General features: G+C 39.1%; 1 long non-coding RNA gene across 3 annotated transcripts in view; it reads right to left on the bottom strand.

Annotated features, from left to right (window-relative positions):
- Positions 1-22,958, bottom strand: part of LOC142104199 (uncharacterized) — a 43,207-nt gene extending 20,249 nt beyond the window's left edge. For 2 of the 3 annotated variants that reach the window (XR_012679526.1, XR_012679527.1), the window contains exon 1: positions 22,847-22,958. This is a non-coding gene — a long non-coding RNA (uncharacterized LOC142104199). Of the gene's footprint in view, positions 1-2,120; positions 2,499-22,846 lie in introns of those variants that run through there. The other variant, XR_012679529.1, reaches the window with a different exon arrangement.
- Between the last annotated feature and the right edge of the window lie 392 nt (positions 22,959-23,350).

Here is a 23,350-nt window from a genome sequence, read left to right as displayed (position 1 = left end):
TGGATCAGCATGACTGACTGACACAAGAAGAAATACCTAAATGTTAAGTACAGAAAACAATTAATCATGCAGAAGCTGATTAATTTGCTGCATGACAAACTTGGAAAAAAGAAGCAAGAACCAGAGACAAAAAAAGATGATCAGATTTGAAGAACAAGGAGCAATGAAAGTTGAAGAGACTACAAACAAACATTAAAAAAAGTGATTAGTAAAAGTGGTTATTAAAACTTTGTAAAACTTATTAGTAAATGTGTTAGTGATTAACAAAAATAATAACAATTAGTAAAACTGTGACATCTATTTACAGAAAGGAAAATTGTGTGATGAAGTGTGAACAGAAAAAGAAAAATGGAAAAAGAAATAGTGAATATAAAAGAGGAAAAACAGACAGAGGACTTAGGGAAACAAAAAAAGGAACCAAATGTATTGTGGACCCTGTACATTATATATATATATATATATATATATATATATATATATATATATATATATATATATATATATGGATCAAATAACGAACAATGCAGAAAACAAAACACAGCATAGAGTAGTATTGTCAAGATGTGCAATCACACCACCTGTGAGTATATACACCACCTATAGGGCTTCCTTAGCGTGAGCAAACAACTACGCCCAGAATAAAAACAATTGTAGTATACAGGACAACCGTGTGTTCCAACCATATAGATAAGGTAAAAACTGCGTACCAGATGGTCTCTCCAAAATAGCATGGAATTATTTCTTTAGAGGATCAATTGGGTACTCTCTCTCTCCCAGTCTGTCCTTTCCAGGTGACAGAGAATCCTACCACTGCTGCTCTATATATATATATATATATATATTACTTTTTAAAAAACTGTTTATTTATAACAGCAGGTAATAAATATACAGGTCATGGAATACATTAGATGTGATTGAAAAGAAAAAGCAACGAAGAGACAGAGACAAGGTATACATAGCAAGCAATACTAAAAGTAATGCATTACCATTGTAGGTCTCAGGTAAATGCTAGGTGCTCGTGTCTCAGCTTGAACTTCAAATAACGGTGAAGTTCAAGAACAAAAAATAGTGAGACTGTGTAGGGGTGGGGACATACGAAAGGTGGATAACACTGCTGGGTTTTTTGGGTTTGAAGGGATGGGACCAGGGGAGGGTGGGGGGTGGGAGCTAATACTAGAAATGCGTGCTCCAAACCAGGGGGTTGCTATGCCAATACCCCCCCCTTTGTACCCCTCCCATTAGATAACGGAGGGGTGGAAAGAGGGGGAGCAGATACAGAAAAGTGGAGAGTAACACAACAGAGTGGCAAAGAGAGCCTGTCGGGGTACCGAGGCTTGGTGTCACTCTGATAACCTGATTTCCCAATAACAGCAATCTTCAGTCAACTGGAGAGTATGAAACAAAACTCAGTCATGTGGTTAAGTTGCAGAGTCAGCTCTGGCTGCTTTCCAGTCCTGCTCGTATATATATCTATATATGCATATATACATATATATATATATACATATATATATATATATATTGTAGTATAATCAGGGGAACAGGTATCATCTCCTGGGTGAACAGCAGCAGTAAGACACATGAGTCCAGGAGTTTCAGGATAATGGCCACAGCCAGTTTATTCGCTAGCTTGTAAATAAACAAAATATAAACAAAATCCTAGCCGTCTGGCTGCTAACTAATATGTTTATGAGGCCCTCTCTCATGTTTAGGACCTTATGTCCCACACCCACTCCAAACCATATGTATATTTTTGCTAACTGCAGTAGAGTGTCTCAGGAGGCAACTCACCTCCTCCCAGGTCTGAGACACTGGCTGCATATCCAAGCTGCCTTATCACAGGCACCACTCAGGTGCATCTCTTGATTAGTCTGTTTAACCTACAAAAGACAGGAACCTGGGACTTCTGTACCTGCCATTTATCACTTGCCCAGAGTTTCTGTCACAATATATATATATATATATATATATATATATATATATTGTAACAAAAGGAGGCATTTAGCTGGCAATATGCAGAGAAAGCAGGGAAGTAGAGTAAAACATTGGCACAGTTATGTACCTAGGTGGAGATTAAACCAGGTAAAAACATATGTGTAGTTTAAAATTGGTTTACTTACATGATTTAAAAGCTGCTTCCTCTCAGCAAACAGACAGGGTGGGTCTGATAGTCTAAACAGAGCCAGGGATCAGCGTTTCCTTTTAAAGAGAAGGTGGGTGTGTCACCTGTCCATCAAGCTAGGCCTGTGGGAGGAGTGTCAGGTATAAAACCCTGCTTGTTTCATTGTTCAGGGAGTTCAACGCTGGGCTAGCTGGCTGATCTGGACAGAGAGCTGGACTATGTATAGTAAGCTTTGAGGGTCTCCATAATTGCTGTGCAAGTGTACGGTGTCAAAACATTATTACCATCCTGACAATAAAGAACCATAAAAAGGAAGAAGTTGTACGCGTGTGCTTCTGCAGTAGCGGGCTCTGGGCGGAGTTATACACTGACCTTCTAAATTCTTAGTGTGTGTGGGAAAAAAAATTCAGAAAGGGCTGAAATTTGGTATACTAAGATGTTTTTAATTTGTTAATTTAATTTGTTAATTGTTAAAAGTGTTTATAAAAATTTTAAAAAAATATATATATATTTCTTCTAGGAGAAGTGACAGTTGGGAGTGGTTGGTGGTTGCCTGGGGTGACAGTGGGGAGTGGTTGGTGGTTGCCGGGGGTGACAGAATGAGAGGAGTGTGATACTCAGGATCGCTGAGAGAGATCCCTGTGTCTGGATAGACATCTGGATAGATGTGGCGATGAAAATGAAGGATGAGGTGATGGAGAAGAATGATGAGGTGGTGACATGTGGACAAAACCACGTTAAAAAAGGGCGCTTACGTCGGGAAGTAACGCTCTTCCCCTGAGGAGGCCTGGGCTATGGCCCAAATGCATGACAAGAACCTTTTTAACACCTTAAGTAGCTTGATTTGACTAGAATGCATGAGTATCATGCACGGGTTAACTTGTATATATATATACACACACACACACACAGAATTAGGCTGTTGTCCAATAACTGTAAAGCATAGCTTAACGGATGCTGAAGTCCATATATGGTGATAAAGGTGAGTTTTCCTTATCAAGCTTAGCAGATGACTGATCTAGGCGTTGGCTTCAGACTCCAGTACGCAAACAAAAATATATCTGGAGGTAAATGTATAAAGGTGCAATTCCAGCGATTTTCCTGGGAGAGTTGAAAGTCGCTGATGTATGAATTTGAGATTTCATGTAAAATCATTGTGTTTCTGTCAAAATCGCTATTTACAAAATCGATAGAGATCAAAGTCCCGACTGTTTGCCACTCTAGCTATACAAGTCTCAAATGTATGAAGCTCCTGAGTTTGCTTTAAAAATCGCTACATACAACACGCTGCATCCTAGCAGCGTGTTTACTAAACACATCACTGTTACACTGCTCTTTCTGTACTTTGGAATTACAAATATATTTGGGACATTTAAAAACAGGACTTTGGAATTACAAATACTTTTGGACATTTCAAACAGGGACTTGGATTTACATATTTATTTGGACTTGGTTTCCAAAATTTTTGGATTAAAAATTGCTGACGACAGATGAAAACATCACTGGGGAGTATTTGGGATTTATTATTTGTATAAAATTATGTGGTATAAATGAGGGTGTTTAGTGTCTTTATTGGGGACTTATTATTTTTCTTAAAACTATGTGGTTTGAATGAGGGAGTTGTGGTTTTGTAAACTATTTATTTTGTGGAATTACATGTGTCAGACAGCCATGGGTGTCAGGGCATGTTGGCACTTGTTATTCTCCAAGTGCCAGCATGCCCAGGCTGCCATGGGTATGCTGGTGCTTGTGGTAGTACTAGCATCAGCATGCCCACACTGTTTAGGGCAGCCCGGGCTGTCGGGGAATTGTAGTTCCACAAAAGAAAATGGCGTCTGTTCATTTTGTTGCACATATTGTTCACCGTTATTACCCTACACCCACCACCCAGGGGTGTAGGTAGAGCCCCAGTGCTTTCAGCATTGGGCTGGTTATTCCAAGAGGGGGGGCTAGCTCTTTTTTTTCGGCAGACCACACTTCCTAGGGAATCCATCTCAGCGCTGAACAGCCTGTGGTTGGTTTGTCATTATGGCAGGGGGACCCCTGCCACGTGTCCCCCTGCTATAGTGCCACCCACCCCGGCTGGTTTGCCTAGTTCCGGTAATTTAACATTATGGGGGACCCCATGCAAATTTTTCCCCCGATTTTCACATAACCAGCAGTAGGCTGGCAGCACTAGGGTTAATAGTGTTCGGGCCAGGGGACCCCCCACTTTTTTTTTTTTTACTATTATCTATTTTTATACTTTCAACAGCTGCCAGGACCTCCAGCTGTCTAGACAGGGCAGTGTAACAGTGATGTGTTTACTAATCACGCAGGAAACACAGGAGAGTTAGCTAAAGACGGGAGTGTTTGACATCACAGCAAATCGCCAGAGATGACCAGCGATTTTTAAGATCAGAGTAAAAATCGCCGTTTAATACATCTGGCAACTTGGGGACTAAAATCGCTGGTTATCATCCGCGATTTGCCACGATTTTAAAATGCTGAAAGAATCGGAACTTGATACATTTATCCCCTGGTCTTTATTATTTAAAGTTATAACAACATTTTATAATTCACTTATCAATAAAGAAAATATAATTTTCACCCTCACAAGCCAAAGGGTGGGAGGCAAATGAAAGAGAGCCAAAGGACCTAGAGAGTGGGAGGCATGTTACCACCATTGTAAGAGTACCAGGGGCCTCACACTCTATGAAAGGCAGAAACAGTGTCATGGAGGAGGCTCATGACATATTCCATAGAGGTGGTGTGCCTGATACTGTTTATAACAGCAGTTCTAGAGGGCTGCAAGGGTTTCTACCAATCACTGCCTATATGAAGTTTAACTGCATTGTACATGTGACAGATAAGCTTATCAGATGATTTGGGAACCTCCCTAATAGGTTAACACAGTAGCATGGATAAATGATCCTTACGCACATTTGTTTTTTAGTGATCTGAGTAATCAAGAGTAAGACGTCATCCCAAATTCTAGATATGACTGGGCAGTCCCACCATATATGGAGGAAGGTACCTGTCTGTCTGCAGTTATGCCAACAAAGATCAGTGGTGTGAGGATAGTAGAGTGGAATCTCATGGGAACCATGTACCACCTACTGTAAATCTTGTAGATTTATTCTTGCATAGTCGTGTTAATGTAAGATTTTGCAATCCATTGGTGGAGGAGCGATCATTCCTCCTCATCCAGTTATATTCTGAGATACTGCTCCCACACGCGTTCAAAAGGTTCTACAGGCAGAAGACAGAAGAGCTGTACAGAATCAAAATATAGCCTCGCCGTCTTGGGTTATAATAAATGGTTGTAACGATACTGGTGGTATTATCTGAAGCCCAATAGCGAATTAGATATCCAGCGAGTAGTCAGATGTTTGCTGGGTCAGTACACAAGCAGGGTAGTCAGACGTTTGCTTGGTCAGTACACAAGAGGGTAGTTACGAATGCAAGGAAGTGCAGCAAGTAGCAGGAGCTGAGCAGGGAGAAAATTCAAGCACATGTCTGATCCAGAAAGTGCTTATTATAGGCCCAAATTGGAAACAGGATCCAAGATGTTTTTTCCTTGATGCCATTCTGGCCATCTTGGATAAGGGCAGATCTGAGGGCAAGTTTACAAATGCTGAGACCTCTAGTGGGCGGAGGTGCAAAAATCAAAGTAATTCCTTACAGTATTCCCCCCCTTTCAAAAACATCCTCTGGACGGTGCTATGCTGGGTTTCTCTGGGTATTTTGATGAAATTCCTGCAACAATTGAGGTGCATGGACATTCCCTTCTGGTTCCCATGAATTGTCTTCTGGACCATATCCCTGCCAATGTATCAAATATTGAAGTTTATTTCTAAATATTCGCGAATCTAGTATTTTCTATACTAGAAATTCTTCATGTTCATCAATTTGAACAAGATCCGGAGGAGGCAAGGTGCAACCAGGAAAAGGATTTGGAATTGCTGGCTTCAGTAAAGACCACAGGATGAACCTTCATAGATCCTGGGAGTTCAAGTCGAAAGGCAGAGGAACTGACTTGTGTCAAAATCTTAAAGGGACCTATATATTTTGGTTCTAGTTTAAAAGTAGGCATGCTTACTTTTAGATTTTGTGTGGAGAGCCAAACATCATCTCCAATGTTTAAAACTGGTGCAGCTTTTTTTTTTTCTTTGAAAAAAAAATTTTTTTGTGATTTTTGCAGAACAATATATTAAATACATACCAAACATTATACATATAATTGACAAAATGTTTAGACAAAAAGGAAAGTGACAAATATTGAGGAAAACTCAAATTTGCAGAAGGCGATGTAGGTATGTTATGATAACGGAAGAAGAATGTTGTTTTTCTTGTTTTTTTTCTCTTGGTGGGGGGAGACAAACATAGGAAGAAAAATGTTAGTGGGGGAAAAAAAGGGACATAGGAGTTTGCTACTTATTGAATTGTAAATTAATGATGGAGAAAGTGATAAGTAGTATCCAGAGTTGTAAGAAAGTATGCATAGATTATGCATATCTATCATGCAGGGATATAAATCATCCAAACATAAAGTAGTCACGTGTTATAAAGACAGGGGAATGTCAAACGGTTATTAATGGGAGTTTGGCATTATTGTAATTCGTCCAGGAAGATCATGGGATAAATGTATCATACTCCGGTTTCTTCAACTCGCGGGAGTTCGGCGAGATGATAGCTAAAATTTAAAGCGGCGCTGCCTTGTAAAGGCAAGTTTCCCTTTACAGGGCAATGCCGCTTTAAATTTTAGCTGTCATATCGCCGAACTCCCGCGAGTTGAAGAAACCGGAGTATTATACATTTACCCCCATGTGTTTTTGAAATTCACTGGTGTGTCATTGAGAACAGCTGATATGCTTTCCATTCTATAAACTGACCAAACTTTGTTGATAGTGGCAGAGAGCGAGGAGGGGAAGTGTTGTCAGTAAGACTGTAGCATTGGGCAATGCCACCAAATGTGCAATAGGGTACCACTCAATCAGCAACCCTCTCCAACATCGGTCTGTGGAAGTTGTAAATATAGTAAGTAGGTGGGAGGGGACCAAATACCATCTGTAGTAAAGCTTGTAGGAAATTTATTTTATTCTGAGATTGATGACTTGGCTAGGTTAGCTCTAATCTTTGACCATTCTTTTGGAGTCAGGGTGTCCCCAGTGTCCCGCTCCCAAGTCAACTCATGTGGGTCTTTGTCTGGCTGATTAAAGTTATTAATCAGTTGGTACAGTGTGGATATTACATCTCTGGTAATGGGAGAGTTGCAACATAGAGTTTCCAAAGTTGAGCATTGGTCCGATGGGAGAGGTGTTTGTAGAGTTGGATGAAGGTGTCCGTTTTGGAGATATTGATAGAAAATTTTGTGGGGCAAGTCTAATCATGTTTGTAAATCTGAAAATGTAGGGAAAAACCTTACTGGAGCTAGGTCCCATACAAAAAGTTGCGAGAAGTCCAGTGGTAAAACATTTTAGGATCTAGGCCCGATGCAAAACTGGTGCAGCTTTATAGTGCCTGTCTGCAATTCTTTTATAACTGTCCTGAGCATGTTGCAATGTCTCTCTTAATACTTCAAGATTATTTTGTAGTGACTCTCACCTAGATGTAACAGCAGGAATGGAAGTATCCTGTGGAAAATTGGGTCGTAGGTTTGGATGGTACCCCAAATTGGCATAATAAGAACTTTGTCTTGTGGATGAGTGTTGCAAGTTGTTGTATGAAAACTCTGCCATAAGCAGAACATTAATCTAGTCATCTTGCAGATGGCAAATGTAGCAGAGAATTGTTCCAGTGTCTGGTTGGTGCATTCTGTCTGTCCATTTGATTGGGATGGAAAGCAGTTGATAATTTAATATTAATATTAAGAGAACTACAAAACTACTTCCAAAAATGTGAAGTAAATTGCACTCCTCTGTCGGAAACTACATAATCAGGAACTCCATGTAGATGAAAAACTTCCCTGATTAGTTATTCTGCTGTTTCTTTTGCAGAAGGAAGTCCACGAAGGGCACAAACTTGCCATCTTTGTGAGTCGATCTACAACCACCAAAATTGTAGTCATACCCTTGGATGATGGTAAAAATAAAATCCATGAAGATTGAACTCCATGGCCGGCAAAGGCTGTAAAGGTCCAAGTGGAGCAGTGTGGGGAGTCTTAAACTGGGCACAAGTGCTGCAGGATGAGACAAATCATTTAACATCCTCCTTGTATTTCGGCCACCAGAAGTAACAAGATTATAATTCATAAGTTTTGTAAACATCCTTGTGGCCTGCCAGGCTAGACTCATGAACAAATTGTGGTACTTTTAATCTTGCTGCTGCTGGTACATACAAGCAATGTTCATACTTCCATATGTTATCTCAATAGGTTAGGTGTAAATCTGTAGTGGGGGTCTAAAAGGATTGGATGCGTTCTGTAACCCTCTTTAATGTCAGACAACAGCTCATCAGTGCCAATAGCTATCAGGAAATTTGATTAAGAGAGGATTGTCTCTTCTGGCTCAACCTGTGGCGAGTCTTCCATATATACTCTGGATAGAGCATCAGCTTTCCCATTTCTGGATCCAGGTCGATAACAAAGTCGAAATGATTTAGAATAAACTCCATCTGACTTGTTGAGGAGACAAGACAGTCTTTTTGCAGATCAAACAAATTCTAGATACTGGTTGGTCAGTGAGCACAGTTATTTGATGTGCAACGCTTTCAAGCAAGCTTTATTTCCTGCATCATAATTCCTTTCTGAATCAGTCATTTGACGAGAGAAAAAAGCACATGAATGCAAAAGCATTTTCTCTTCTATTCTCTGTGATAATATTTCCCCTACTACTGAAGCTGAAGCATCTGCCTCAAGGATAAAAGGAAGTTAAGGGTTTGGATATATTAATATAGGATCTGTAGTAAACCTTATCTTAAGCAGATAGAAAACACTTTCATATTCTGGAGACCAATGGAAAGATGATCCCTTCTTGTTTAGTTGAGAGATTGGTGTCACGATCTTGGAGAAGTCTTTAATCAAACGTCTATAGAAGTTAGTAAAACCTACAAACCTTTGTAACTCTTTATCATTTCTTGGAGCTGGCCAATCTACTATAGCCTCGACCTTGCTAGGGTTCATTTTCAAACCTTGAGGTGAAATGATAAAGCCAAGAACTGAATCTGTGTTTGGTGGAATTCACACTTTCCCAACCTAATTACGACCTGTGTTTGCAAAGATGTTCCAGTACAGTTCAAACTTGTTGTTGATGCTCCTCTTGAGAATTTGAAGAAAATTAGTATATCATCAAGGTAGATGACAACAAATTGGTCAATTAAATCTTTAAAAATGTAATTCATGAAATGTTGGAATGTAGCAGGAGCATTGCACAGTCCAAAGGGCAAAACCAAATGTTCAAAATGTCCATATTTACATCGAAAGGCAGTCTTCCATTCATCGCCAGATCATATGGGAATTAAATTATAGGTTCCTCGTAGATTTAATTTAGTAAAAATCCTTGCTGAGCGAAGCTCCTCCAGTAATTCTGAAATAAGTGAGAGCGGGTAACGGTTCTTGATTATAACTTTATTTAATGCTCTAGAATCAATGCATGGTTGTATTGAACCATCATTCTTCTTCACAAAGATAATAGGTGCGCCTGGAAGAGATGTGGAGGGACGAATACAACCCCTTTTTAAACTTTCATTCACATAATCCTTGAGGAACTTTAACTCGGGCTCGTATTAAAGTAATTCTATCGTTTTCAAATAAGCATTGCCCAAGCGATTGCATTGTGTTTCCGAAGCACAAGCAATTTATTTAGCAAAAGCAATTTGTTTAGCAGTTCAATAAATAAGTACAATACAGTACAATATAGCCGATACATGATACCTATTAAAGATGTTACATTAAAGCAGGAAAGTATAAAAACACTGAATACATTACATCTTCCTTATAGGTTTCACTCAGGTTCAATGAATGCAGCCATGCGGCCACATTTCCAGCTTCAAAGAGAGGGAGAACAAAAGCTAGCATGCTTGTATATACTTGTCCAGCTAACACTTAGTAAGGTCTTCATTGGTCCAGGCTTAATGGCATTCCAGTTCCTTGCAAGTTATAGGTCAGTTCATTTGATCCTTACATAGGGTGAGGGGAACATCCCCCACCATATTGTTCCCATGATTTGACTCTGAATGACCAGTGCAAACTGACCCACACAAAAGTAATTTTTTTAGCATTAATCTTATATTGCTTGTATCTTGCAATCGCTAGATGCGATCGCTATTCCGTCCACACCAGGTTAATGCTGGTGAAATAAGCTTTAATATGAGACCAAACTCTTTATCTTTTAAAACACCTGAACCATAAAAACCTTTACTACAGTATTATATATGAATAAATATACAATCTAATACATTTTACTAATAAATGAATGTGGATTGGAACCTTAATAAATATGAAATATATAAATAACCAAATGTTGTAGTGCGAGTGTGTGCGTGCGTATTTTACCACGTGATAGCGCCATGCCCCGTGTAGCGTGGCATACTAAGTGCAATTGCACGATACAACAATATTAACCAATATACTTTTGTTCATCCAATTATACGACTTCGACACTCGGCTAATGGATAGGTGCGTCAAAAGTGTATGGCAGCCCCAGGTAACTAATCCACCGGGCAATCATAGGGTCTGTGAAGTGGCAACTTGTCAGCATTCTTCTTACTACAGACATCAGAAAAGTCTTTATATTGTGGTGGTAGCTGGTACAATACATGAGGAGGGGAATTATATAACTTGTTCACCTCTTCAACAGAGGGTTCAGGTTTAGTCTCGGGAGCATAGATTTCTTGTGAAAATAAAAGAGTCTTTGATTCCCAGTTAATGGATGGATTATTTGCAGCCAACCAAAGAATTCCCAGAATAATAGGAATATTGGGAGAAGAGATCAGTAATAAAGTCAGAGTCTCTTGGTGATTTAGCTTAATTATGAGGTCCAAAGGTTCAGTTTCATGAGTGACTGGACTAGAGTTCCATTAACACAGGTATCTGTCTCTTTCTAAACTCAAGCTTGTTTCTCTTAGCAAACATAATGTCCATAAAGTTGCCGTTTGCACCAGAGTCCACCATTGCTCTACTGGAAATCCAGTGTTCACCGATCTGGAATCAAATCGGAATTGAGAAATTTGAGTTATTATTTACCTTATTTAGCTCGGTTAATGCTCAGGAGGAAAGACAAGTAATAATTGCATTCAAATGCTTAGAAATATCGGAAATCACAGACTCCTGATCTGAAGAGCCTGCATCTGCTAAGGTGGCCACAGTCCTCTGAGGTTCTTTTAGGACAATTTGAGACATAATGTCCTGGTTTGCCAGAATAAAGGCTCAAGTTCTCTTGACGTTGTTGCTCCCTTCTCTCAATGGAACTAAGTGAAGTTTGTGAAGTGTGTCTACTTGCATGGGTTCAGACTCAAATTCCTTAGTGGATTTGACCTCAGAATTCCCATAATAGTTTGAATTTGTGGATTCCCGATAACTGGGGTACGTCCAGGATAAGGCCCTCCTTTCTTGTCGTCTCCCAATCAATCGAGCATCAATGCAAATGCAATGGTTGTACGGTGGGTGCCTTTGCTTGGGCTAATTAATCTTTAATGGCATCAGAAAGACCTTTTCAATAAACAGACAACTCTGTCTCAGAATTCCAGAACCCATCTTCGAACATCTGCAGTATTTTTCAAAACTGAACTTCTTCCCTGACGTAATTTCAATAAAGCCTTTTCAGCAAGTTTGAATCATCAAAGGTTTGCTTTATCACTTTGAAGAAGTCATCAAGTTTCTCTAATATTGGACTAGAAGCCTCGATATAGGGAGAAGCCCATGTGAGGGCACTGTCCTTAAGTAGTAAAAGCACACCGGACCTTTGACTTGTCAGCCTGAAAATGAGACTCATACATTTGGAAATTAGTCTGACATTGATTAATAAATCCACCAAACTTTTGAGAGTCCCCTCTAAACCAAGCTGGTGGGAGAGGGAGAGTAGCAGGGGATAGTGATGTTACAGGCACCTGCGGTGATTTGTTCTTCAACTCTGTTATATGGTCCTCATGTTGAGACAGCGTAATTAGAAATTCCTGGAAATCACTACGTGCGTCACAAGCCTTTTGTGAGACAACTTGAATCTCTTGCTTAACCTGTGATTCGAGAGCTAAAAAAACTGTCCTTCAGAAATTTCAGCTCCGTCTGGCATTCAATTAGCATGGTGGTTAAACTTGCCACGCGCCGCTTAACAGCGGGATCCATTTCAAGGCTTGAATATCCTGCAATGATATTGGTGGTATTATCTGAAGCCCAATAACCAAGTAGATATCCAACGAGTAGTCAGATGTTTGCCGGTTCAGTAGACAAGCAGGGTAGTCAGATGTTTGTCGGGTTGGTACACAAGCAGGGTAGTCATGAATGCTAGAAAGTACAGCAAGTAGCAGGAACTGAGCAGGCAGAATACTCAAACACATGTCTGATCCAGGAAATGTCTATTATAGTTCCAAACAGGAAACAGGATCCAAGATGGTTTCTCCTTGATGCCAGTCTGGCCATCTTTTATAAGGTCAAATCTGAGGCAAGTTTACAAATGCTGAGACCTCTAGTGGTCGGAGGTGTCAAATGTCAAAGTAATTCCTTACAATGGCATTCAAACTGCATTGGAGTATGAAGCTTAAATGAATGTGTCCCGGCTTGTATGAAGCTTTTCAATTGGTTGTAATAGAATTGGAGGTTGCTGGGGAGGTCATATTTCTTGCGCATGTCTGTGAAGGATCGCAGTGCATCTTCACCCATCAGATATAAACACCTGTCCAGACCCACTCTCAGCCAAGGGAGAGCAAAAGCCCTGATACAACCCAGAGGGAACTGAGGGTGTTTACAGAGCGGAATAAGTGGGGAAGGATAGGGGGCCAATCACACTGATTTTTTAGTTTGTCCTACATCTCCAAGGTGAAGCGAGTGGAGGGGGCTGCATAGGCGATGTCTGTGTTTAGTAAGAAAAGGGGGATGGTAGTTAGCACAAATTTTGGGGTCTTAATTAGGTTTGGGTATAACTATAATAGTTGAGTGGGTGGTGCCCTGGTGAAACTTTCCCCAATGAAGAACAGAGTTAAAACTGGAAAGGAAATGCGGGATCAAAATGTGCGAGAAAGTCCTATAGTACTAGATAATGACTCCATCACGGCTAGGGTTTCTGAACCTTGAGATCCTCTCTTAGCTCCTCCTCAGTAATATCCTTGTTCAGTTTGGTAGCCAGTGTCCTATGGAGTTTTGGCAATATGCAGGTATTTATGTACTGCTGTCTTCATGCTGGGTGATATGGGCCCACCCTTATGCAAATTATAAAGGGACTTGTAAAATCGGTGGAAGAAGTCATAGCTAAGTGTTCCCTTCTTGTCTCTTACTGCCGTGATAGTCTGCACAGCCAGTTTAGCTTTCAACTTGTTTGCAAGCATGGTGTCTGACTTATTGCTCTTTTCCTAAAATTTGTAGTTTAACCACGGAAGGGCCTATTTAGTTTTGTTCCACTAGTAGCAAGTGAAGTTCCCCCCTAACTGAAAGGAGTTGTTTATAAACTGATTCTGAATGGTTCTGTTTATGGATATGCTCAAGCTGTTGCAGTTAGGTAGTAAGAGAGTCGAGTTTCAGTGAATGTTTCTTGCTAAATGATGCATATTTAATAATAACCACTCTATGACTGGTTTATGTGCTTTGCACACAGTGAGAATAGGGTATTCAGGAGTCAAGTTAAGAGTTGGGATGACAGCTGCTCTATAAACTGGGGAAGCATGAGCAAGGATTCGTTTTTTCTCCAAGATGAGCTACCTGTAGTGCAGTCCAAGAGATCAAACAAAGCCTTGACCACCAAATGGCCAGACCAGATTTGTAACAATCCTAACCGTGTTTGTTACCTTTCCCTGTACCTCTGCATTTCTGTGTGGATCACATGACTCATCCACAGGGCGGGTCATTCAAATCTGCTCTATTTCAACCTGGTGCTTACAGCTGTTCAGTGTCAGTGCAACTTGTTTGCTAGCCTGATTCCATGGATCCCTGTGTATTCTCTGATTCTTGTGTATTCCTGAACTTACCTGTTCGATTCCCTGTGGGTGAACCTGCTTCATCAACCAACTGCTGTGCACTATTTTTGGGACTCTCCTGTTTACAAGTAACTCTATGCATCATTTTACAAGACTTTGTTTATTATGCCAAGTGTGCAGATTCTCAACATTGCGATATACTGAACTGCCATCTCACCTATACTACTGTAAAAGCACTTATTTGATACCTTCCGTGCTGTTTCACTGACGCTGCTATTCCTACACACTGCGGTGATCAGACCCTTAGCTTGCATATATATTGTAGTACTAATCTCTACTAATAACTGGACCCCTGTGGCATCTTGAACATCGTTAAGCACCAACATATTTACTGTGTACAGGACTTTGCTAGTCTCTATCCTTGTCATAGACATATATAGATCGATACATACATTAGGCGCTGTCTTCACACACACTGGGAAGAAGGATGTATATTTCATATAGGAACAATGTCCAAAGTTCAATAGTCTGGAGTATGAAACATAATACACAGAAAAAACTGATGGTGAAGTATGTTGGCAAAAGTGTGATCTTGATAAATCTATAACACTCCTATATAAATATATGCCCGTGCCAGATATTGATGGTACACATAACACCCGTGTTTTCACTCTGTGGAGGTCCCCTATAGGGTATGCGCTTACTCAATGGTAGAAATAATCAGGCCCTCAGAGGATATAGCGATGTTTCACTTGATCCTAATATTTCTCATTGGCGATTTTCACCCAAAAATAAGAAGAATAAAACCAATCTGGTGCATTACCTTTTATAAAACAATCAAATGAAATACAAATACATATTGCTCGTACCGGAAAGCGGATTAGTTCTCGCGTGCAACAACAAGGTGGATGTATCCCTCACCCCAATCGATACCATCCATCCATGCGTGTGTCCGACAATCCTGGTAAGTCAGCTGTTCAAAACCAACGTGTTTCAACCTAATTGTGGTCTTTTTCAAGGTGTAATAGTCTGTGAGCCCAGTGTCCTATTTATTCTCCGGACACACCCACTATTCAAAACGAGGCTTGGTTGTATAGTTGAAAAGCGGAAGTTCCGGAATCCCATTCGTCGGAGCCCGATCTCCGTTGCCATGGTCACTTGAACGTTTATAGTATTCTCCGTTCCATTCATACACCCATGCTGGAAATGTATCAGGAAGTCACAAAAACGAAAGTCTTGTTATCCCTTTTCTCTATGCCTAATCTCTGTTCCAATAGTGGTTTAAATAGTTTTGTTTGTAAGTTCGTGAGGGAGACCAATTGGAGGGCTCACAGTAAAATATAAAAAATAAAAAATATAAAGATAAGAATAAATGCATACATATAAAAACATGTAGAAAAATACATTTAAATATTGACAATGTTAACTGGTTAACATCAACTGTGACATTCTGGAATAATGTTGTTTAAAATACCTTCCATATGATCTAGAAATTAAAAAAACAACCCCAATGATGATGTACCAATATCATAAAAACCACTTTAATTCAAAATCTGAATTTAGGCCTTTTGGGATCAGTGTATCTACATTAAAAATCCATTTAATTTCCGATCTGGATAAATGGCCCACAATATCTTTATTTTTCCATGATTCCTCTACTTTCTGTAGTCCCCAAAAACCAATAACTTGCTCATCAGAACATGAATGGTGAGTTTTAAAGTGCTGTGATAGTGCATGCGTTTCCAAGCCTCTTCTAATGTTATAGAGGTGTTTCCTCAAACGCACCTTTAATGGGCGAGTGGTTCTACCTATATAGATTTTATGGCAACTACATTCAATGGCATAAACTACGTTTTTGGAATGACAGGTAATAAAATGTTCTATCTGAATCTTTTTTCCATTTAAGGTGAGAGTCGTGGTTTTATTGTGTTCCATTTTACACGTTCTACAAGCAATGCACTGAGCACACCTATGGAAACCTTTGCTTCTATCCGACACTCTTTTCTCTTCTGGTAAATGACTCCTAATGAGTCTATCCTTTAGATTATTTGCCTTCCTGTATATGAAGGTTGGTTTTTCTGGAATCATGTGCCCTATTATTGTATCCTGCCTTAACAAATACCAATATTTCTGTATTGTTTTTTCCATCTGTTTTTGTTGAGAATTAAAACCCGAAATAAAAGCCCATTCATATTTCCTGTTCTTCTTTGAGCCCTTATTCTTGGGGACTAGAAGATCTTCTCTTTTAATATCATGCACTGTTTTCTCTGCTTTATTAAGTGTTTCCTCTGTATATCCCTTCTGACTGAAATTCTGTTTCATCTCCTCTATTTGCTGTTCAAAAACCCTCCCCTCTGTACAGTTTCGCCTGACTCTTGTCATTTGACTTAGAGGTACGCTATCTAGCCAACAACGATGATGATTGCTATTATAATCAATATAGCTGTTCATATCGGTTGGCTTGTGGAAGGTCTTGGTTTGTATGAAATTATTTTCAATATAAACCATAATGTCAAGAAAGTTGACACTAACTTTACTCCATTCGAATGAGAGTTCGATGTTACAATCATTCCCATTTAGATGGTCACAGAAAGACTGTAGTTCCTGTTCTGAACCTCTCCATACGAAGAAAATATCATCGATAAAATGGCGCCTGATACAAGCAGGGCGGCATATCTTAGTGGAGCGCCACGGACACAGCTCAACATTGTTACATTTATTGTCTCTTTTTCACCATAGAACTGGTGACTGTGGCTGCATCATGTTCACACATAGGGATTTGAGATCCACCTTCATTGCAGATACTTTTGAATGTGGTTTTGATACCAATGGGGATAATATTGACATAGAGAAGGAGGATTATGTTAATATCATGTATAAATTAGAAAAAACATTGTTGAAGGAAAATCGTATATGGTGGGAGATTTTGAGCTTAGAACACTATATAGCTGAACACATGATCCCCAAGGGCTTAATAATTCAGAAGCAACCATCATTCAACAATGCTACTATTGGTTTTAAAGATGAATGGAACACGATCTTAAAGACATGCTCTTTTTCCTTGATTAATTTAATTATAAAAGAAAGAAGAAGGTAATTAAATGTATTGGAAGATGAGATCACCAATTTCAATATTCTGATTAATCCATTCAAGGATCAGGGAGAATTTGTAAAGATTGAAGAAAAAAATCAAGGGGAGGATACATAAGGACAATGTAGAAATTATGAATAGAAAAAAGAAAAAGTTCATAAGGGATAAACATCTGTTGCTGGGAATACCTCAGGAAAAATTAGCATCGCCCAGTAAACATGTAACAGTTACTGTAGATTCACATGTAAAATATACAGAAAGAAAAAAAGGGAAAAAACCTAGGTTTCAGGACAGATGGACAGAGAATACATCTGGACCATATCACAGCCCTGTCCAGAATAAAAGATCATTTAGAGGAACATGGAAGGGTAATAGTAGAGAACATGATAGAAGACGTTTTAGAGAAGAGAGGGAGAGACGTGCACCTAAACAAACGTGGAGGGAACCTCTTCATGGAAGAGGAGTTAACCATGATTCCCCAAGAGTAAAGTATAGACCCGAATTTAATATACCTACCAAGAATAGGTTTGACAGATTAGCTGAGGAACAAAGTAGAGATGCACTTTCCCATCTTTTTTAGATTGAGGCGGAAGAAAATGGCTAAAGAAATAATACCTAAGGCCAAATATAATAAACATAGGAAAAGAGGAAAGAAAGGGGGTTCTAAAAAGAGAAAAAGGAAAAGAAAAGAAAGGACCAGTGTTAGCAATGTGAGGGACTCTAATGATATAATTCAAGATACTTCAACACCTCCAGAAGTAAGTAACAAACCTGAGATGTCTAACATTTTTAATCTTAGTTCCCACGTCCTTACAGAAGGGGAAATGACTCTCTTGAACAAAGGTTTGACGTTTGCTCCCACCAATCCTATTGCTCCCTTTGATACGTACATAGATCTGCAAAAATTTGTGCGGAAAATTACGATTAAATTTTTTTTTGAAGTCAAGACAAATAAAGAAAGTGATATACTCATAGGGAAATCTGAGGAACAAAAGAAATTCAAAAATAAATCAACTTTTTACCCTTCCTATCTGAAGGGCAATTTCATTGATACTTTCAATGAGTTGGTTACAAAGGACATTAAATTAATTAATGGTAAACAGAAAGGAGGCAATAAGAATCATCTGAATTTAAACATGAAGGAAAGGAGGGCTATTAAAACCCTGAAAGACAATCAACAGATTGTCATCAAACCCGTCGATAAGGGCGGGGGGGTTGTCATAATGGACAGGGAGAAATATGTATTAGAGGTTCAGAGACTATTGAATATGGAGGATACATATAAAAAGTTAAGAAAAGATCCGGTAGAACAGATTAGTAAGGACCTCAGAATATTTCTAGAAAAGTACAAGAATATGGGCTCTATAGATGAAGATACTGTGAATTATATATTGATTCAATATCCACGAACACCGGTCATATATATACTCCCGAAGGTACACAAAGATAGAGAGAATCCACCGGGGAGACCCATTGTGTTGGGGTCAGGATTGATCACCATCAACCTATCAGAGGTTCTAGATTCTTACCTGCAACCATTGGCACAAAAGTCCAGATCGTATCTTAAGGATACGACGGATTTTTTGAGTCATTTGTCAAACATCAATTGGGAGGACAATATGATACTGGTTACAGGGGACGTCAAGTCCCTATATACTATTATAACGCATAATATAGGATTAGAGGCTGTAAAGCAAAGTCTGGTGGGCACAACTCTTTCAGAAGAAACAAGAAACTTCATATTGGAGGGAATAGAGTTTGTGCTGTTTCATAATTATTTTAGATTTGAAGGAGAATATTTCTTACAATGTATCGGCACGGCAATGGGCACCAGGTTCGCCCCAAGCTACGCTAATATATTCATGGCCCAATGGGAGACAACACAAGTGTGGTCAGGTCATGAGTTTGGGGCGAGCCTGGTGTCGTGGCGCAGTTTTATCGATGATATTTTCTTCGTATGGAGAGGTTCAGAACAGGAACTACAGTCTTTCTGTGACCATCTAAATGGGAATGATTGTAACATCGAACTCTCATTCGAATGGAGTAAAATTAGTGTCAACTTTCTTGACATTACGGTTTATATTGAAAATAATTTCATACAAACCAAGACCTTCCACAAGCCAACCGATATGAACAGCTATATTGATTATAATAGCAATCATCATCATTGTTGGCTAGATAGCGTACCTCTAAGTTAAATGACAAGAGTCAGGCAAAACTGTACAGAGGGGAGGGTTTTTGAACAGCAAATAGAGGAGATGAAACAGAATTTCAGTCAGAAGGGATATACAGAGGAAACACTTAATAAAGCAGAGAAAACAGTGCATGATATTAAAAGAGAAGATCTTCTAGTCCCCAAGAACAAGGGCTCAAAGAAGAACAGGAAATATGAATGGGCTTTTATTTCGGGTTTTAATTCTCAACATAAACAGATGGAAAAACAATACAGAAATATTGGTATTTGTTAAGGCAGGATACAGTAATAGGGCACATGATTCCAGAAAAACCAACCTTTATATACAGGAATGCAAATAATCTAAAGGATAGACTCATTAGGAGTCATCTACCAGATGAGAAAAGAGTGTCGGATAGAAGCAAAGGTTTCCATAGGTGTGCTCAGTGCATTGCTTGTAGACCGTGTAAAATGGAACACAATAAAACCACGACTCTCACCTTAAATGGAAAAAAGATTCAGATAGAACATTTTATTACCTGTCATTCCAAAAACGTAGTTTATGCCATTGAATGTAGTTGCCATAAAATCTATATAGGTAGAACCACTCGCCCATTAAAGGTGCGTTTGAGGAAACACCTCTATAACATTAGAAGAGGCTTGGAAACACATGCACTATCACAGCACTTTAAAACTCACCATTCATGTTCTGATGAGCAAGTTATTGGTTTTTGGGGACTACAGAAAGTAGAGGAATCATGGAAAAATAAAGATATTGTGGGCCATTTATCCAGATCGGAAATGAAATGGATTTTTAATGTAGATACACTGATCCCAAAAGGCCTAAATTCAGATTTTGAATTAAAGTGGTTTTTATGATATTGGTACATCATCATTGGGGTTGTTTTTTTAATTTCTAGATCATATGGAAGGTATTTTAAACAACATTATTCCAGAATGTCACAGTTGATGTTAACCAGTTAACATTGTCAATTTTTAAATGTATTTTTCTACATGTTTTTATATGTATGCATTTATTCTTATCTTTATATTTTTTATTTTTTATTTTTTATATTTTACTGTGAGCCCTCCAATTGGTCTCCCTCACGAACTTACAAACAAAACTATTTAAACCACTATTGGAACAGAGATTAGGCATAGAGAAAAGGGATAACAAGACTTTCGTTTTTGTGACTTCCTGATACATTTCCAGCATGGGTGTATGAATGGAACGGAGAATACTATAAACGTTCAAGTGACCATGGCAACGGAGATCGGGCTCCGACGAATGGGATTCCGGAACTTCCGCTTTTCAACTATACAACCAAGCCTCGTTTTGAATAGTGGGTGTGTCCGGAGAATAAATAGGACACTGGGCTCACAGACTATTACACCTTGAAAAAGACCGCAATTAGGTTGAAACGCGTTGGTTTTGAACAGCTGACTTACCAGGATTGTCGGACACACGCATGGATGGATGGTATCGATTGGGGTGAGGGATACATCCACCTTGTTGTTGCACGCGAGAACTAATCCGCTTTCCAGTACGAGCAATATGTATTTGTATTTCATTTGATTGTTTTATAAAAGGTAATGCACCAGATTGGTTTTATTCTTCTTATTTTTGGGTGAAAATCGCCAATGAGAAATATTTGGATCAAGTGAAACATCGCTATATCCTCTGAGGGCCTGATTATTTCTACCATTGAGTAAGCGCATACCCTATAGGGGACCTCCACAGAGTGAAAACACGGGTGTTATGTGTACCATCAATATCTGGCACGGCATATATTTATATAGGAGTGTTATAGATTTATCAAGATCACACTTTTGCCAACATACTTCACCATCAGTTTTTTCTGTGTATTATGTTACATATTCCAGACTATTGAACTTTGGACATTGTTCCTATATGAAATATACATCCTTCTTCCCAGTGTGTGTGAAGACAGCGCCTAATGTATGTATCGATCTATATATGTCTATGTCATTGTAAAGTTGTGGTAAACTTTTCCTGATACAAACAGGGCGGCATATCTTAGTGGAGCGCCACGGACACAGCTCAACATTGTTACATTTATTGTCTATCCTTGTCATGTCTTGTCCCAGCTAATCACCATTCATGCTGCATACAGAGCGCTGCCAAGTACCAATCCATTGCCACGCTCTGCCGTGGCTAATTAACATCTTCTACCATGCAGAGAATTCTGCTAACATCTCCATTACTATATCTTGTCATGGCACCCACTACCTGCTGTGTATCTATCAGTGCTGCACTCTGGCGTAGCTAAGTCTATTCCGTGCTGATATGGATAATCAATTCACACAAAATGGAAGTTTAATTAAGGCTGGTTATAAAAAATAGCAGTATGCGTAAGAGTTAAAAAAGCTACAGTGCATATATATATATTGACAAATTTTTCTCCTATTCAGACAGTGTTGCTTAAGGTGTGTGGGGAAACAGGTCTAAGGTCTTATATGATGCTTTTATCTACGTATTAGTTTGTGGTTTTAGGGCATGAAAGATTTCATGTGCCTGTGCTTCCTGTCATTGTCTGCTTGCACACTCATCAAATTCTTTTCAACTTTCTTAAAAAGTTTATTGCTCTCAGTGTTTGTAAGTAGTGCAGTGAATGACTGGACTAGATCTCTGTAAGTTTGATGCAACGTTTTATAATTTTTTTCTAACTTATTCAAAACATAGTCATTTGGTAATTAGAGTTATTCTATCATTTCTCTTAATTAATTTGTGTTCCATTACTGTCATGTGTAATGCTTAACCATTCCTTGTAATGTCATATATGACAATCTGCTTATCATCTTATTACAATTGTTTATCATGTGTTGATATGCACTTATGTTCATATTAAAGTACTTATTACGCAGACCCATTGTCTTGTGTCTTTATTCTCTAAGCATTGTATGATCCTGACCCAGCTAAGTCGCATACACGGGCCTTCGTGGGAACCGCCCACTAGGCCTCAAATGTTTCCAGCCCATAACAGTATGTCAGTGCGAGTGAGCAGTTGAACAGCTTTACAACAGCCTATTATCATGTCAATTCTAGAGTAGGATTTCTGAGGATGCAAGTAAAAAGTATAATCCCGAGATGAAGGATTGTGAATCCTCGAAGAGTCAAACAGACCAGCCCCAGCCATATATTTGACTAGCGCTTTGGTGTGTGTTAAATGTGCCTCGAGCCTGATCTTTCCAGCTCTGCTGACAAAATAATGTTGAGGTCCCCGCCTACCAGAAGGAGACCTCTTTGTATTTTATTCAGTTCCATAAAAAATTTGTCAAATAATCTAGCCTGCCCTGAAATGGCGACACACAGATTCACCAAAGTGATAATTTGGTGTCCTACCTGACCCACCAGTTTAATGAAGTAGCCCTCATGATCTACAGTAGAAGAGGTAACCTGCAAAGAAACTGAATTCCTGATCATGATGGCAACCCCATTCCTCTTGGGGGCAGGGAGGCATATTCCAAGGTGGGGAATCTTCAGGAGAACAAGGCCCTGTTTAAAGTGCATTTCCTATAAAAAGAAAAATGGCCTGATTCATTAAGGAAAGTAAGACAAACAATTAGTTTTCTCTTGGACATAACCATGTTAAAATGCAAGGGGTGCAAATTAGTTTATTATTGTGCACATAAGATAAATATTGGCTGTTTTTTCTTGTTGCAAACAAATACTTGATAGCTTTATTGTACACTGAAATGTAAAGTTGATCTAGGATATGCCCTACTCCAACTATGAATCTTCCATCACATTTTAAATTTACCTCCCCCTCCAATGCAACATGGGGTTGCCAAGGTGCTTTACATTCCTTAATGAGTCAGTCCCAAAAGCTGCATTAAAGTACTTAACAGATCTATGTAAAAGTGATCGCTTATGGGGATTATTAAGCCCCTTGACATTAAG

This window comes from Mixophyes fleayi, chromosome 10 (genome assembly GCF_038048845.1).
Source record: "Mixophyes fleayi isolate aMixFle1 chromosome 10, aMixFle1.hap1, whole genome shotgun sequence".
In the NCBI taxonomy this organism is placed as follows: domain Eukaryota; kingdom Metazoa; phylum Chordata; class Amphibia; order Anura; family Limnodynastidae; genus Mixophyes; species Mixophyes fleayi.
This window is presented reverse-complemented; position numbering and strand designations above follow the sequence as displayed.